Genomic DNA, 17,151 nt, shown 5'->3' on the forward strand with positions numbered 1-17,151 from the left:
AAGTATTTTATATTAAGTTTATAAGAAGAGATCAACCAAATAAGTTTATATTGAAAAACAACTATTGTTATTAATTATTGTTACTTAAATTAAATTATTTTCGTTAAATATTTAATATAAATATATATTAATATTATAATATATTAATATACATTAATAATGATAAAAAGTATGACATTTGTTGTTATTAAATGATAGAATTCACTAAAAGTATATAAATATGTAATAAATAAAATAATTTTGTGATAAAAATGATAAATGAGGTTTATTTATTGTCAATACATTGGTCATTTTCATTTACAACTGAAAAAAACGTCAAAAAACATAATTTTTGTAACTGGGTGGGGCTTCCCGACACGTTTTTAAAAAAGAGCTGAAAAACATGTTTTTTTAAAATTTCTATTTTTTTAAGTTAAACTATTCTTTTTTTTGGTTTATTCTCTTTGCATTATTTAATTAGATGATAAAACAATAGAAAATACAAAAATAGTGATTATTACTCAATATTATACTGAAATATAAGCAATGTGGGCGGGGCTACCCCACGCTCCCCTAACTCTTTCAGACGAACGCGCTTACGAAAATTTGTAATTAATTCATGATTTTCTAGATGCAGAATCACAACTTCTGGTTCAAGAACTCATTTTACTCATAAGTCCTTTTTGTTGGGTGATATATCGAAAATTTTTGTTGGGATAATTACTTTCTAAATTGGCCTAAAAATTATCTAAAACGTATTTTGGTCATTAATTTTGTTTTAGCGATAAGTTAGTTAAAAGTTTTGGTGTGCCGACGCGAGCTAACGATTTTCTAAAATGGGCAACGTTTTGAAGCAAAATTTAATTTTGTATTTGCCCACTTTGCATTTTAGACCAAATTCGTTTTGGACAAAAAATAGTTCGGAAGGTCAACGATTTCTTACAATAATCTTAAATTTGGTGGAATAGCATAAGGTGCTTAACATCATAATTTAGCTAGAAACACAACCGGACCATAACTATTTTTTGACTGATCAACATTCAAACTTTTGGTTCTTAGGATCAGTTAAAACCTGTTTCTGTTGTGGCTCTTTTCCCCTTTTTTTATGGGTGGACTAACGAAATTTCTTGTCGTGTTGACATGAGAGATTAATTCCCTACAATAAACTAATATTTCGTAACGAAATTCGTAAATTTAGTTCAAAGTTTTGTTTAGTCAATCAAAAACTGTTTTGGCTAAAAAACACACTTTTATACGGGTAAAAAGAAAGTATTTACGCAATAGCAGATGTGACCCTGAAGGATCAAGGATATAAAGGATCCAAACCTACGAGACCCTCGGCATGAAGCACCGGCCGCCTTTACTTTCCAGGCAAATTAGTAAGAATCCATTTGAAAATGGTGAGCTTCGATTAGACAACCGGGTTTGTACCTCAATTCCTTAATTCTTTCCAATGATATCTCAGTGACCAGTGACTTAGCCACTTGGACATCATGACTTAAAAATAAATAAATAAATAAAACTTTTCAGCAAGTTGGCTAATTAAAAAGTTTGGTGCGCAATAATAAGCAAACCCATCCTCATATAGGGCTAACTCTGAGTTGTAAAATTTAAAATTTTGTTCTAAAAATCTTTGATTTTTAAAAAGTTTAGTAAAAATTGACGAACTTTTGTTTCGTGGTCAAATATTGGCTAAGCTATGTCTAATTTAAATTTTTTTTTGTTGGATTGCTTGGGATAACAAAATTTTTACAAGAAAATAATATTTTGAGGCCAAAATCAATATTGCGGTTTCTAAGTCAAAAATCATTTAAAGCTTGATTTGGCTCTTTTTTAAAGATAATTTGATAATTTTTTAATGTTTATTGGCGATCTGGAACGACAGATTTCTAGATCATAAAATATATAAAACCTATTTTGGAAAGCGTTCTATATTTATATGTAAATAATCTAACGAATCTTGACAGTGAGTGAAGATTTTGATTCTGGGAAAATATCTAGAAGGATAACGATTTACTAATGGAGGCTAACTTTAAACGCGAAATTCAAATTTGAGATTTCCAGGACAAAAATTATTCACAGCTTGTTTTTGCCGTAAAATAATTTTTTTTGTCGAATGAGCTGACAAGAACTTATTTCGGATTAGAATGCACTAATAATTTCTTACAATGTACTCGAGTTCTGAAAAAAAAGGACTTGTTTCTATTTGAAAATATAGTTAAAATTTATTAATTCTTAACTTTTTTTTAACACTCGGGCTAACGAATAACTTATTTTATTTTATAATCGTCGTTGAACAGCTGACCCAATTATCGGGTTTGCGACTGCTAATGTTCAACTTCGTAGCCTTGCAATTTTGAACCCAATCCAGAAGACAAGGGAACTCCTGGATCAAGTATTAGGTAAAAATCCTTTTTGATGGAATAAAATCGCATTTGCGTTATATGGAGAGGAAGATCACGAGAACCTCCAACGGTTAGCCTGACGGGACTCTAACCCATGATCTCTCTACCACTGAGGATATTTCACGTCAGCATTATGGTCTGTGCAATCCGAATGCGGATTCATATCGACCAGCCATCGGGAGATTCGAACCCAATTCTCCTCATTGTAAAAGCTCTATCCCCATGACGACTTAACGAATATCTAACGCGATTTACATTGTCCTACAATGGATTTGCATTTGAAGGCTAAATCCATATTTGTAGTTTTTAATTCAAAAAGAAGATGGAAAAAACGTTAAACCTTTTACATAAATATAACATGCAACGTGTAATATTATTATTATTATTTTAGCTGCGATACTAGCGAAAACTTTTATTGAAGAACCGATTTTCTAAATTAGGCTGAAACTGAGATATTAAATTCAAACTTAGCAGATGGCAATACAATGAGAGGAATTTATAAATTTCTCCGGAGGCTACGAATACATTGATTTAGACCTATCTGTGCCGCTATGACGTCAGAGAAGGACTTCCTGTTTGATATGCTTAATTTTTTAGAGTCCTTCCTTAGAATACTGGGTGAATTTGGACGGAGAGTAGATAAAACTTGTTTAGGACATTGTTTTTAGCAGTCAAGCAAACCGATATTTCTGATGGGCTATTGGGGGAAGCAAACGATATTCTATAATCTTTACAGTAATTCGAACCATATTTTATAAATTTTCAAAAAATTGCTATATTTTTTTATGAAAATTTTTATGTTCTCTAGTAATTAGTATGCACTTTTCATTNATCCCTCTACCATCGAGGATATTTCACGTCAGCACTGTGGTCTGTGCAATTCGTATCGACTAGCCATCGGGGGATTCGAACCCGGTTCTCCTCATTGCAAAAGCGAAAGCTCTATCCCCTAAGGCATGACGACTTAACGAATATCTTATGGAATTTACATTGTCCTACAATAAAGTTGTGTTTGAATGTAAAATCCATATTTGTAGTTCTTTATTAAAAAAGATGGAAAAAACGTTAAACCTTTTACATAAATATAATATGCAACGTGTAATATTATTATTTTAGCTGCGATGTTAACGAAAGTTTTTATTGAAGTACCGATTTTCTAAATTAAGCTAAAACTGAGATATTAAATTCAAACTTAGCAGATGACAAAGAGGAATTTATAAATTTCTCCGGAGGCTACGAATACATTGATTTAGACTAATCTGTGCCGCTATGAGGTCCGAGAAGGACTTATTGTTTGATATATGTTTCATTTTTTCGAGTCCTTCTTTAGGTTACTGAGTGAATTTGGACGAAGAGTAGCTAAAACTTGTTTAGGACATTGTTTTTAGCAGTCAAGCAAACCGATATTTCTGATGCGCTATGGGGGGAAGCAAACGATATTCTACAATCTTTACAGTAGTTTGAACCATATTTTATAAATTTTCAAAAAAAAAATTTATGAAAATTCTTATGTTCTCTAGTAATTAGTATGCACTTTTCATTAACTTAACGAAGTGGTATTTTGAAAATATTAATTAGAATATATTTCTCAAATATTTTATGGGTTATTCTTATATATTTTATGGGTCTGCAGGAAACATTCTAAAATCGACGTAATTTTCTCAAATGGAATGAATAAATAAATACAAAAAAGATTGCGCTTTTCAAAATCAATGTTTATTGGAGAAGTAGTTTAAGAGAAAATGCTTTTTGAGTGTAGAAATTTACCATTTTGAGCTAAAAAAGCTAGCAATAGGAAGAGTTACAAACGTTAAAAAGAAGCCAAGAGTTCTAAAAAAAGAATAAAAAATATTTCTTCTGTAATTAGAATTAAAACTTAAAATGTTCAAGAATATTTATTCAGAAGTAAACATTAAAAAAAATTTGAATTTCGGGCGAATCCAGGGGTCGAAAAGACTACATTATTTTTGTAGTTTACTACAGCTATGTAGTTAACTACTAATAACTAATAGATAACTAATTTGTAACTATGCTAGTTACAAATGTAGTTAACTACACCTACAAATACTTTTTTTAAATGTAGTGACTATAAACTACTTTGGAATTGTAGTAACTACTTCACTGCTTGAAAGGAAACGAACTTTGCTAGAAAACTTAATTTACTCCGAAGTTTAAAATGGTTTTGAATAAGAATTTGGCTTACATTATATATAAGGAAATATATTTAAGAAACATTTATTCATGTTTACAAGAACGAGTTTGATATTCCAAAACAATTTTTTCGAATTTGTTCGTTTAGCCTTCAATATTTTATGCCTCTTCCGACAGCGAATATTTAATTTAAGAAATGTGAAATTATCAAACACTTATACGAAATAATAAGTTTTTTAATTGTTCTAAACCATTTTATTTCGTCTAAGAAATTAAGTACATCGAAAATACGTTCCGTTTGTTTAAAATATTATCAGTGCTTTACGAGTGTGCATTCGCTTATGAAGTTGTAATTAATTATCAAAGAGATTAATTATCTATTTTTCATAATGGCTAGTTTAAATCTATGTTAACGCTCAGCTGCAGCCTCAGGGTCATTTTTCATTGCATCCATTGATGGACCCCCGAAGATTTGCATCCATCAAATTCGAAAAATTAAATTCGTTAGAACCACGTTTCTAAAATTAGTTACCAGGACTCGCTACAAACTACTGTTTTTGTTTGTATCACACTAGGACTGGGTGATAAATCGATGCATAAGAAAATATCGATTCTAGGCAATCATCACCGATCCGATGTTTAGATTTCCAATTTCGCGAAGCATCGGAAATCGTGATACACTGAGATGTGTACAATATTTCCCTATGTATCGTTGACATCTATGTCCACACGCGTGATGTTGTGAATTGTTTCCGATAGTACATCGATCGTTTGCAAGCTCGTGCGAAAAGTATTTTCCTCCGTAAGTGTGCAGCGATATCCTTGGAGATGATTTATATCTTACCCCGATTTTTTTACATTGTGACTCATCTGCTCCCTTCCTTTGAAATAACATCACGAGTGGGAATTCACAAGCGAAAGTGTGACCTAAGTAATTAATTTCCTAGTTTTCATAATAACTAGTCTAAATATTACTTTATACGCGAATTTTAAACGCGTAATTTCTGTTAAATCACAGCTGCATCCATAGGGTTATTTTCTTTGCATCCATTGATTAACCTGCGAAGATTCGCCACCATTCAATTTGAAAAATTAGTTACGTTAGAACTGTTTTTCTTTTCTAAACTAACATTAAAAGTAGTTGCCAGGAATTGCTACAAACTACTTTTTTTTTGTATCGTATTACTCACTCAGGGTGCGTAGCCAAATCATTAAACAAAAAATAAGAACCTTTTAAGTACCTTTTAAGCACTCAAAAAATATTTTTAAGCACTATATACATTAACAAAATGCAAAATAATTTTCAAAGATTTTACATTATCGTGATAAAATAACTAGTTGTTGACAAAGAACTCTTTTCTTGATTATATTAACCATCATAAAAAGATCGAGAGATTCTTCGATACGATATCAGAGGGTGGAAAATGAAGTCTGAAATTGAGAATATCTTGCAAAATGCAGCAGAGTTGCAAACGAGAGTACAAGAATTTCACCGATCCCAGCTCACTAGATGCACATGCGGACCCCTCAAGTATTTCATCAAACCTGCAACAGCGCTGTCATGCGTAATGGACCGATGGTACGCCGTATTGGATTATGGTTGAATGAATTGTAAAAACGTTGAACGTGAAAACCATGCTTTTGCATACTTAAGACGAAAATCAACATAGTAAATAAGAAAAAAAAATCTCATTTTCGAAAAGGGAAAGTTAAGCACTTTTTAAAAACACCCCATGACAAAAGCACCTTTAAGGGCTTTTAAGTAACGAAAATCGAAAATACGCACCTTTAAGTAATTTTTAAAAACACTATACACTATGTCACTACACTACTTTTGTAAGAAAAGTGGCACACTACACTACAAACTACGAAGAAAAGTAGCGACTACAGTAGTTTCACTACGTATAGGGCGTTGCTTCCGACCACTGCAACACATTTTATGTCTTAGTAGATTCTTCATGCAATTATTTGCTGAATAAAAATGGAAGGGGAAGAAATGTGTGAAAACACCAATAACCACATATTGTTTACTTTACATACTAAAACTGCTTCAGATAGTAAAAATCCCTTGTAAATTTGCAATCAAGTTTTTAAAAATAAATTATAAGCCAACCACATATAAAAAAAAATGTCTTCATCAATAAGTAAACCCCTGTAGCAGAATTTTTTTGGGGGCTTTCTGCAACGTGCCTCCTTAATACTAATATCTTTCTGCAAGATAGTTTTAAAAATAAAAAATATATACCTGTTACTAATTTAAAGTAACAAAATCATCAACTTCAAAAAAAAAAAAAAACTTCCATTATTCGTTAAATTATATAACTTTTTTATTCGAACATTTAATATTTTTGCAGATATTCTAGTATTTTATGGGGGGAGGGGGGAAACACACTAATTATTTCCTTTTTCGCATTTTGTAAATCATTGCATTAGAAAAAAATCGTGAAATCAGTTACAGTAACTACCAAAAAAAATTGACGACAAAATCACTCGAATCGGACTTTTCAAAAAGAGATCACTAAATGTGAGTTTCCTTTTGAGATTCAGTTATTGTAATAAATGATATCTTATTAAAAATATAGGATTTTAATAATTGTGGAAATCAATAGTAGATAATAACTACATTAAAAAAAATAGATCGAAAACTTTTACAGAAAAGAAAACCAAAATTTTCAGCTTCTCACAGGAAAAATTTTGTGTCCAGCGACAGTGTGGCTTTGTCACCACGATTCTGCCACGGGGAAGTAAACAAAACACATACAAGTAATCCTTACAAAAAGAGAGATCATATGATGCCAGTACAGTCTTTCATTTGACACTCATAATTTAAAAATATAGAAAGTTTGTTATAACTTTGACCTATTTTATGTTTTCAAACAAAATGTGTAAATCAATGTCTAGCACTTTTCGAAAATTGATGACTAACAATAGAAAATGCATTAATAAAAGGTAAAGTCTCACCAAGTGAATAGATTAGAACTTTCGATCTCTATTTCAGCGGTTACTACTATAGTTGCAACTTCTAGTATACTCAATTTTTTTTTTAACACAGCAGTTTAAGATAGATGCTTTAAAATTTAAAAAAAAATTCTGAGGCCTTTTCTATTTTTAGTTCTTAATTCTTTAAAATAAATACAAATCAGAAGCATATTGTATATAAGTAATTTAAAAGTAATATAAATTATTGATCTAAAAGAAATTGTGTTTTAGTAGGATAGTTGCGAAATAAATTACTTTAACTTAACCAATTAGGACAAATTACAAGACAATTTTAGAGTTAAATCACAATCCCTATAGAAAAAAATTATTAGTATGCTGACAATTTCAAATATATTTTTTTAGTATTAATTAATTTGAAATGAATTGAATAAACATCAGATTAACCAATTTTAAAAAATTAATGTTTTTTTAGTTATTAAAAGTAATTTTTCTTGTATAACAGAAAGAATTTATTTAAAACACTATACTATGAAACATTTTTTTTTCACATTGACAACAAAACGATGAAAAAAAACTGATCTATGAGTTAGGCAGAAGTTAAAAACAAACTGTTTATGTAAACCTACAAGCTGAGCTATATTTTTTTATGATGTTTTTTAATCTACACAGGTTACACGTTACACAATAATTAAGACTCTTCTTTTTGTTTTCATGATGCTCCATAATTTATACAGATCACTTAATAGTTTGTACACGAAAGAGAAATATTCTAATAAAATAGCAAAAGAACAAAAATCTCATAAATCAAGCTCAAGCAAGTTTATGTCAGAATAAAGGACTGTAATACGTTAAGTACAAGTATAGAGTAATTTAATTAATGTAGTTATTATGAATAGTTTGCACAGGCAATGGCACCATTGCAGTGTAGCACATAAGACTCTCACTGTCTTATTAAATTTATGAGCTGAGGCCATATGGTGTCCAATGCCATATGGTGCCATATGGTGCCATATGGTGTCATCAATGCCATATGGTGTCCAATATATTAAACTGTTGCAACTCCAAACACTGAATTTATATTTCTGTGTACATAGAAAAATTCAATGAATTTTTCAGTCTAAATCTGATTTCCAAGTAGTAGTACTGAAAAACTACTTGGTAGTATTTCAGTATTACTAAGTAGCATACCCAAGTAGTTTGAAATCAAAGGTTTCACAAGATTTCTAAGAAAGAACTTTAAAAAAAGTACTACAAGGTATTTAATGAGCGAGTAAAATCAGCTCAAATAGCGAAGCAATCTGAAAAGGGTTGACAAGCACAATCAGTGTGTATACATTGCAGTCTGACCTCTATTTAACAAAGTCACCCGAAAATAAGTTTGTTGGAAGGAAAATTACCTAAATAGAAAATCACCTTTTGAAATACTTAAACAATACAAAACATTTTATAAATTCATAAACACTAGACATAATTAAAATAGCAGTTCATACACCTTTATATTGTAAACTAACATCTACTATTTATTTTATAAATCATAAAAGCATAAAAGAAATCTGCAGGGAAAGCAAGAAAAGTGCAAAACATTATCTAGCATATGCTATAAATTTTCAACTGAGAAAAAAGCTAAATTTATGTACCATATTATAGCTGCATTTAGTATAAAAGTAATTTTAAACATACATTACCACATGCATTCTTAAGTTTAATTGCTACTAATAAAATCCGTTAATTTCGTCTGAGTTTTCTGTTTTAGATGCAAGCAAAAAGGGATTTTACAGCTTACTCTATAAATTAAGTGGCTTAAAAAATTAAATCAAGGTCATTTCCCCCATAGAATGCGTCAACAAGTTTGAAATGTTCTGAAATATTTTGGGAAACATTTCAGAACATTTCAAACATGTGGATCTCAAAGAAAAGTTCTTTAAATAGAAAATTCCCTTCTATTTGGAAGTTATTTTAACAAGAAATTTCCAAAATGTTCTTGGTTTCTTTAATTAAAAAAATAGAGAAATTCGCAAAATGGAAGTTCGTTAAAAAGAAGTCCGACTCTATTTAAAAAATATTGCAATGGAAACTTGTGGTGAAACTTAAATAATGAATTAAAAAGAATTTCGTATTGTTAATAGATTTTGGAATAAATATTATTTATTGCTTTAATGTACTTTAAAAAATTTCTTTTAGGCAATAACAATATGAGTAACTACAGGTTGATTTGTAATTTGTAACCCTGAGTTGAGGAAAAACTTCTGCAAAACACAATTGTATTTTGCTTGCTCCTACTAATTTCATTTTTTTGTAAGGTAAAAACTTACCTGTCGTAAATAAAATGAATAATATTTTACTCAGTGAGTTAACTGTGAAGTTATTGGCTCGTATATTTGTATATTTTGGATGTTATATAAATGTTTTAAGGAATATTTGATCTTGAATTTTATGAGATTCGATTTGGTTACTTTAAATATTTAGAAGGATTTGGAAACCAGACAGTCATTTTTTTATACATATAAATCACTTATTAGAAGAATTATCAATAATAAATTATTTATCGTACCTATTGTAAGTAAAATACATGAATAAAAAATACAGCTATTTTTAAAAATATTTCTTTAAAAAAATCCTTATTTTACTTTATTTAATTTTCCAAAAAAAACAAACAACTAGTCTTTTTGCATTGCATTGCATATAGTAGTAGTAGTTACAGAATAATATGAAAAAGAATTAAAAGATCATAAAATCATCTTATATTCTGCATAGTTGTATTAAGAACAATATCGAACATCAGTGACTAGACCATTCTTACATCCATAATATTAACCATTAAAATAAATTTTTAAAAAAAATTGACATGCATTGTAAATTATGCTACAATTGGCATATTTGCTAAGCTCTAAAATAGGCTGAAGTTTCTAAAGTTAGCTTGCAAGCTAATAAAAAATGAATAGTTAATACAAGTTAATAAAAAATTTAACTTGCAAAAACAAAAATAGTTATAAAATGCATGTTCTTTTTTTGTATTTAATATGAATAATCAGTTTAGATTATAATTATTATAAAAAAGCAATGTTATTACAAACCGAATTTTAAATTAAAATTATTATAAAAAACTGATATTTAAAAAAAAACTGCTTTAAATAACAAATTTAATAATACTCAGCAGTTAAGAAAAAAAGAAAGTCACCTATTTTTATCCACATCTTCAACAATTGAAAGCAGTCTAAATGGCACAAATGATGCACTAGTCGTGGAATAATAAGTCATTGCTTTGACCTGAAAAAAATTAATAATCATTAACATTTTCAAACATATATATACCATTACATATTATCATCACATAAAAGACAGGATATCTAAAAAATGCAATATAACTAGAAAATACCGTAATTTCTAGAATTATAATTTAAGTCGATGAAAGAAGTTTCAAAGAAGTAAAATCACAATTAGCTATATGTTTATAACATAAAAGGCAGAATGAATAATCTTTTAAGGAAAGATAGTATTATAGATCAAACACTTTTTCACAAAACTAAATTGACAAAATTGGGTAAAGACCAAAAGGGAACAAGAAACAAATAGGATATTTCAAAGAAGAAAACGATGAAAAATATAAAAATGACATTTTAAAATTTTTCATCAATTTCATAATTTTCATTGTTTTCTTCTTTTAAATTTTCTATTGGTTTAAATTTTTTTTATGGTATTTCTGCTGCACTTCACAACTGTCCTTTGGAATTGTAGTATAACTGCTTTGTACAATTTTTAATATCTCTTTTTATTAAGAAAGAAATAATTATTTTGGTTATGCAGATGACTAAAATATTTAATGTTAGCAAAATCAAATTTCACTTATTTTTCTTTGATACCTAAATATCCATCTATTGAATAAAGACCAAGAAAATACCAAGAAATCGCCATGTTTTTTTTTGTGAAATTTTAAAACTAAAATTTTCATACAAAATCTTAAAAACACTAAAAAAATATCAAAGAAAGCTAAAAAATGCAGTAAGTTGTGTATCTATCACATTAACATAAAAAATCTGAAGTAGAACAGGCTGTTAATCAAATACTTTGGAAAAATGAAAGAAACAATAAGGAATTGAAAGCTTTCGAATAATCAGCAATGTAATAAAAAGATCAAAGGAACCAAAAAAATTATTAAAATAACATACAAATAATTTACTAATTACATGCAGTTGAGTTAATGTGACTCCATAAACTTTTCAATACAAATTTTATGTTATTGGCATATTTTATTTTATTACCGTCTTTGAATAGCCGACCCAATTTTTGGGTTTACAACTATTAATGTACAACTGCGTAACCTTGTAATTTTGAACCCAATCCAGAAGACAAAGGATCTCCTTGATCAAGTATTGAGAGAAATTCGCGGAGGACTTTTTTATGAAACTAAACCACATTTGCGTTACATGAAGAGGAAGACCACGAGAACCTCCCACGGTTAACCTGACGGCAAAGGGACTCTAACCTATGATCCCTCTACCACTGAGGATATTTACCTTCAGCACTGCGGTCAGTGAAAGCCGGATGCCGAATTCGTATCGAACAGCCATCGTGACTCTATTGCATATTATTATGAAGGCAGTGGTGGTAGCCCGTTAACTGCTCACTTCACTTGCGGGTCATAAATTCAATTTTAGAAGCCGCCTAAACCACCAGTGTAAATACACAGAAAGATACACGTTAAATCTATTGTGGCTAAAAGTGCCATGTTGATTGTGATGTGAAAGTTTAGAGAGAAGGATACCAGCTCAGGCGTTGTCCACGTTATCTGATCACGGCCATAATTCGATAGCATTCCTACCACGCTTAATAAACGATGAAGATCTGAAAAACGGGACTAGGTGCTTAGCCATTGTTTGGTGGAGTGAATTTTATACGATATTGCTCCAACAGATCAAAAAAGGAGGTAAACGGGATAGAAATTTATTATCTAAATAAGAAGACAAAAATAAATTATTTAAAACAAATTTATGTTATTAAGTTGCCAAAAAATTACGATAATTTAAAATTTAGAGTTAATTGAACAAAAAGTAAAAATTTTATTTAAGATGTTATTGTACCTTAAATTTGAACTAAACTTATAATAAATGTATTATTAGTTAAATATAGTTTAAAATCGATTAAATTAAAGATTTCATTAACTTTAGAGTGAATCCTGATAAATCTAAACTCACATTTCCTTAAGACTCGTTTTATTTTTAAGTTATTTGTAAAGCGTCTTTATCATAAAAGTAACATTATATTTAAGTTTGAAAAAAATATATATTTTTTTTAAATTTTTTTTTCTTCAGTTTTTATTTTTTATTAATAATTATATACTCGTTGTTGTAAAAAAATATATTTATCTCTCTCAAGATCTTCAATTTATAGGTTACACTGTTCTTGATATCATAAACAACAAAAAAAAATTTAATAAATAAAAGAAAAATATGGTTAGATGTTGCCAGAAATAAATCTTAACATTTATATAAAAATTAAAAAAAATATTAGATATTCAAGAGACATGCAAATCTTTTTCAATTTGAACTGAAGTTTTTGAACTGAAGTATAATTACATATTGTTAATAAGTAAAATAACTTATATTTTTCTGATTTTAATTATGTTGCACATTTGGAATTATTAAGATTAAATATTTTTTCTAGTGCAGTTTAAATTTTCAAATGCAGCTAATTGTTCCAATTGAGATATCATTATATTAATACATATCATTGCAATAACTATATATTTTATAAACAAAGATATTTTTTCCCTTGATAATGAAAAGATATAATATACACTGACTTTTAAGCGAAGAAAAAGAATTATGACTGTGAATTGGTGCGAGCAAGGGGAAGGGTCTCAAAATCCAGTTAAAAATAGTTAGAAGAAATATATTATAAAATATAGAAACTTTTAAGAAAAAAATATATAAAGCATAGAAAAAAAATATAGATAGAAATTTTTTAAAAAAAAATATTCTATAAGTAAAATTGATTTATAATTCACTGATATAGAAAAGCATCAATTGTATAATCAAAGAAACTAAAAATGAGTTGAAACTACAAATGGCATTCTCAAAAATATTTAATAATTTAAGTAACTGTTTTCTAAAGTTTGAATTTCATGAAAGCCGCGGTATTTTTGTACATATAAATATTATTGTTTAAATAATTATGATTCATCGGCTGCAGAAATATTATTAGTTATTAATTTCAATACTTTATTTTTTAACATTTAATTTATTAGGTGCGAAAATAAAATTACATCTATCTTATTGTTCATCATGTCACATTCCTATTTCTGATACTTACAGAAACAGCTTTCTTCAAAGAAATGTAAACAAATCTTTAAATTAAATACAATTTGAATTTCTAACCGAGAGTATTAAAATTATATTAAAATTATTAAAATTATATNTATAATTACATATTGCTAATAAGTAAAATAACTTATATTTTTCTGATTTTAATTATGTTGCACATTTGGAATTATTAAGATTAAATATTTTTTTCTAGTGCAGTTTACATTACAATGTAATTTAGTTTTGTGCATATAATGTAATGAAATTAAAAATAAAACCAATATCAAATTAAAATCGAACTGATTTTTGACTGAAGAAAAAAAATAACAATTTCAACCGAAGCTTTTTTCTTTAAATACACTTGTTTGTAACATTGTCTTCTTGATTAATCATATTTTATGGATGAACACAAAACAAAGAGTAAACATAAAATATTGGAAGACGCAAGTATTAAATTAGATTGAATCATATCATCATTTAAAAATACGCAGTATGCTTTTGCAGTCTTTAATATTCGATTTTTCAACATAAAAAACACGCTAGGTTTTACATTTAAATGAATTTGGTAATTAAAGTAAAATTAATCTGTATGATATATTAACAAAACGACACATTTAAATTAATTATATTTCTGAAACAAATATTACTTTCAAACGGAATTTCATTATTGCGCTTTCAAATTTCTCTTAAAAAAATCTGGAAAATATCAGAATTGATCGATTGCATTTTGACACTCTGACATTTTGACAATTGACACTCTGCATTTTGTATTAGAATCTGTTTCTTCTGATAACGCACTACACCTAAAAACCTGTTGATGATTGGTTAAATCTGAAACTCCACCCACTTTTAAATCTTTCGTTTAGCGGTAATGCCATTTTTCATCGAAATCTGGATTCCTAAAGATCGATGAATCTCATATTCTAGATTTAGTTTTTTTCAGGAGCTTCAATTCAGATTCCTCAAAGTCCCTGCTAAGGCACCAAGAGTTTCCAGTACATTCATGCCATGAAAACAGTTAATAAAGTATCTACTTTTAAATGAAGAAAAATTAAAAACTCTCATAAGAAATAGCACGTAATGGATGTCGATGTTACCAAATCTAATATTTTGAATCAAGTATAAACAGGAGTTGTATGTAAATAATTAGAAATTTATTATTATAAAAATTATTATGAAAATGGTAAATAAACTAAGCTTTTTAAATAAAAAAATATTTGTGGGGATAGTAGTTATCGACAATGTCAACCTTCATTTATGAAAAGGTTCCCCAGCATAGAATCGAGTTAACATGTCTTATATACTAGTGAATTGGAATTGTATTATTGTAGTGGTAGACACACTGCAATGTACAAACTAATAAAATAATGAGAGTCAATATTTCCTAATATTTTTGAATCCGGAACAACCAGAAGTTATAGGCAGACAATCAGGAGTATAAAAGGTAATCGCGAACCCAAATCGAAAATCCTGCAAGTTTCTTGAGTAAAATCATTAATGACGCATTTCAAAAAATAAATGTCTTTATAAACTCAAGCTATTGATATTTTCAAAACGTGAAATTCTAAATAAATTACATGTAGCATAATGTAAATAAATAATTATGTATAAGTTAACTTTTATTTCTAATCACATTTGTTATTCTACCAGAAGAAAATATTTACAAATGAAAAATATGTCAAGCATAAATTCTAGTTCTAATATTTCTAAATAAAATATACAAGAGTTTTCATGCATAAATGTAATCGATGATTTCTTAAAACTTCTATGCCTTGNTCGATATTTCCTAATCTAATATTTTGAATCAAGTATAAACAGGAGTTGTATGTAAATAATTAGAAATTTATTATTATAAAAATTATTATGAAAATGGTAAATAAACTAAGCTTTTCAAATAAAAAAATATATGTGGGGATAGTAGTTATCGACAATGTCAACCTTCATTTATGAAAAGGTTCCCCAGCATAGAATCGAGTTAACATGTCTTATATACTAGTGAATTCGAATTGTATTATTGTAGTGGTAGACACACTGCAATGTACAAACTAATAAAATAATGAGCGTCAATATTTCCTAATATTTTTGAATCCGGATCAACCAGAAGTTATAGGCAGACAATCAGGAGTATAAGGGGTAATCGCAAACCCAAATCGAAAATCCTGCAAGTTTCTTGAGTAAAATCATTAATGACGCATTTCAAAAAATAAATGTCTTTATAAACTCAAGCTATTGATATTTTCAAAACGTGAAATTCTAAATAAATTGCATGTAGCATAATGTAAATAAATAATTATGTATAAGTTGACTTTTATTTCTAATCACATTTGTTATTCTACCAGAAGAAAATATTTACAAATGAAAAATATGTCAAGCATAAATTCTAGTTCTAATATTTCTAAATAAAATATACAAGAGTTTTCATGCATAAATGTAATCGATGATTTCTTAAAACTTCTATGCCTTGGATTTCTCGCAATTAGCAAAAAATCCGGAAATTCGGATTTTTCCCGGAGCACAATCAGGAGTATATTGTGTATTAATATTATTGATTCAACCATCATCTTACCCGAACTGTCAAAATGGAAAAAAAAGGGTGGGGTTAAACAGGTGTGGTATTCAAATCGTAGAAAATAATCTTGTTTTTTAGCAAACACATGAAAGGAAAGAGTGTGTTAAGAATAAAGTTGGGGATTTTTATCTGCTTTGAAACCCTAAAAATGTTATGTAAAACAGCATCAATTGGGGAACCGCTTATTTATTTATTTTATTTACCTTTTTACGTGCTTGATAAGATGTTCAATGTAAAAAAAAGTTCAAGTGTGTTTGCGAAAATTGTGAAACGTGAACACTAAAAAGTTGCAAGTGATGGGTTAAAAATAGCTTTGATGAAAAGTGGGAGATATTACAAAAATGGTAAATAAGCTAAAGCTTTTATATAAAAACCAAACAAAAATGTTTTATCAAAATAAATAAGGAAGTAAATAGCTTAAATATTTCTCATTATATAGAAGGATATTAGTTAAAGCGAAGAATATAATAATAGTTTGCACGCAGTAACAAAATAATTAAAAACAATATGGAACATAAAACTTACTAACCTCACCTTGAGACTGCGTTACAGCAAAAGATCTGTATTTCTCAAAGTTTTTTTCATCGACGCAACTGCTGAAATGATGTTGCTCAAAAATCAGTGCTGCAACAAAAAATAAATATATAGAGAGAGAATAATGAAAAAAGAAAAAAATTGTTAAAAATAAAGTTAAAAAATCCGAAAAAAAGGAGAAAAAATTTATAAAAATTTGGAAAATAGGAGATATAATATTTTCCTCAGCTCACACGATTATATCAGCAAAAAGGAGTGCTTTCTAATATTGTGT

At 28.3% G+C, this 17,151-nt stretch overlaps 1 protein-coding gene across 1 annotated transcript in view; it reads left to right on the forward strand.

Annotated features, from left to right (window-relative positions):
- LOC107439990 (uncharacterized) overlaps nt 1-17,151 on the forward strand; it is a 235,103-nt gene that overhangs the window by 195,006 nt on the left and 22,946 nt on the right. The gene's annotated exons all lie outside the window — the stretch shown is intronic.

This window comes from Parasteatoda tepidariorum, chromosome 9 (genome assembly GCF_043381705.1).
Source record: "Parasteatoda tepidariorum isolate YZ-2023 chromosome 9, CAS_Ptep_4.0, whole genome shotgun sequence".
NCBI lineage: Eukaryota > Metazoa > Arthropoda > Arachnida > Araneae > Theridiidae > Parasteatoda > Parasteatoda tepidariorum.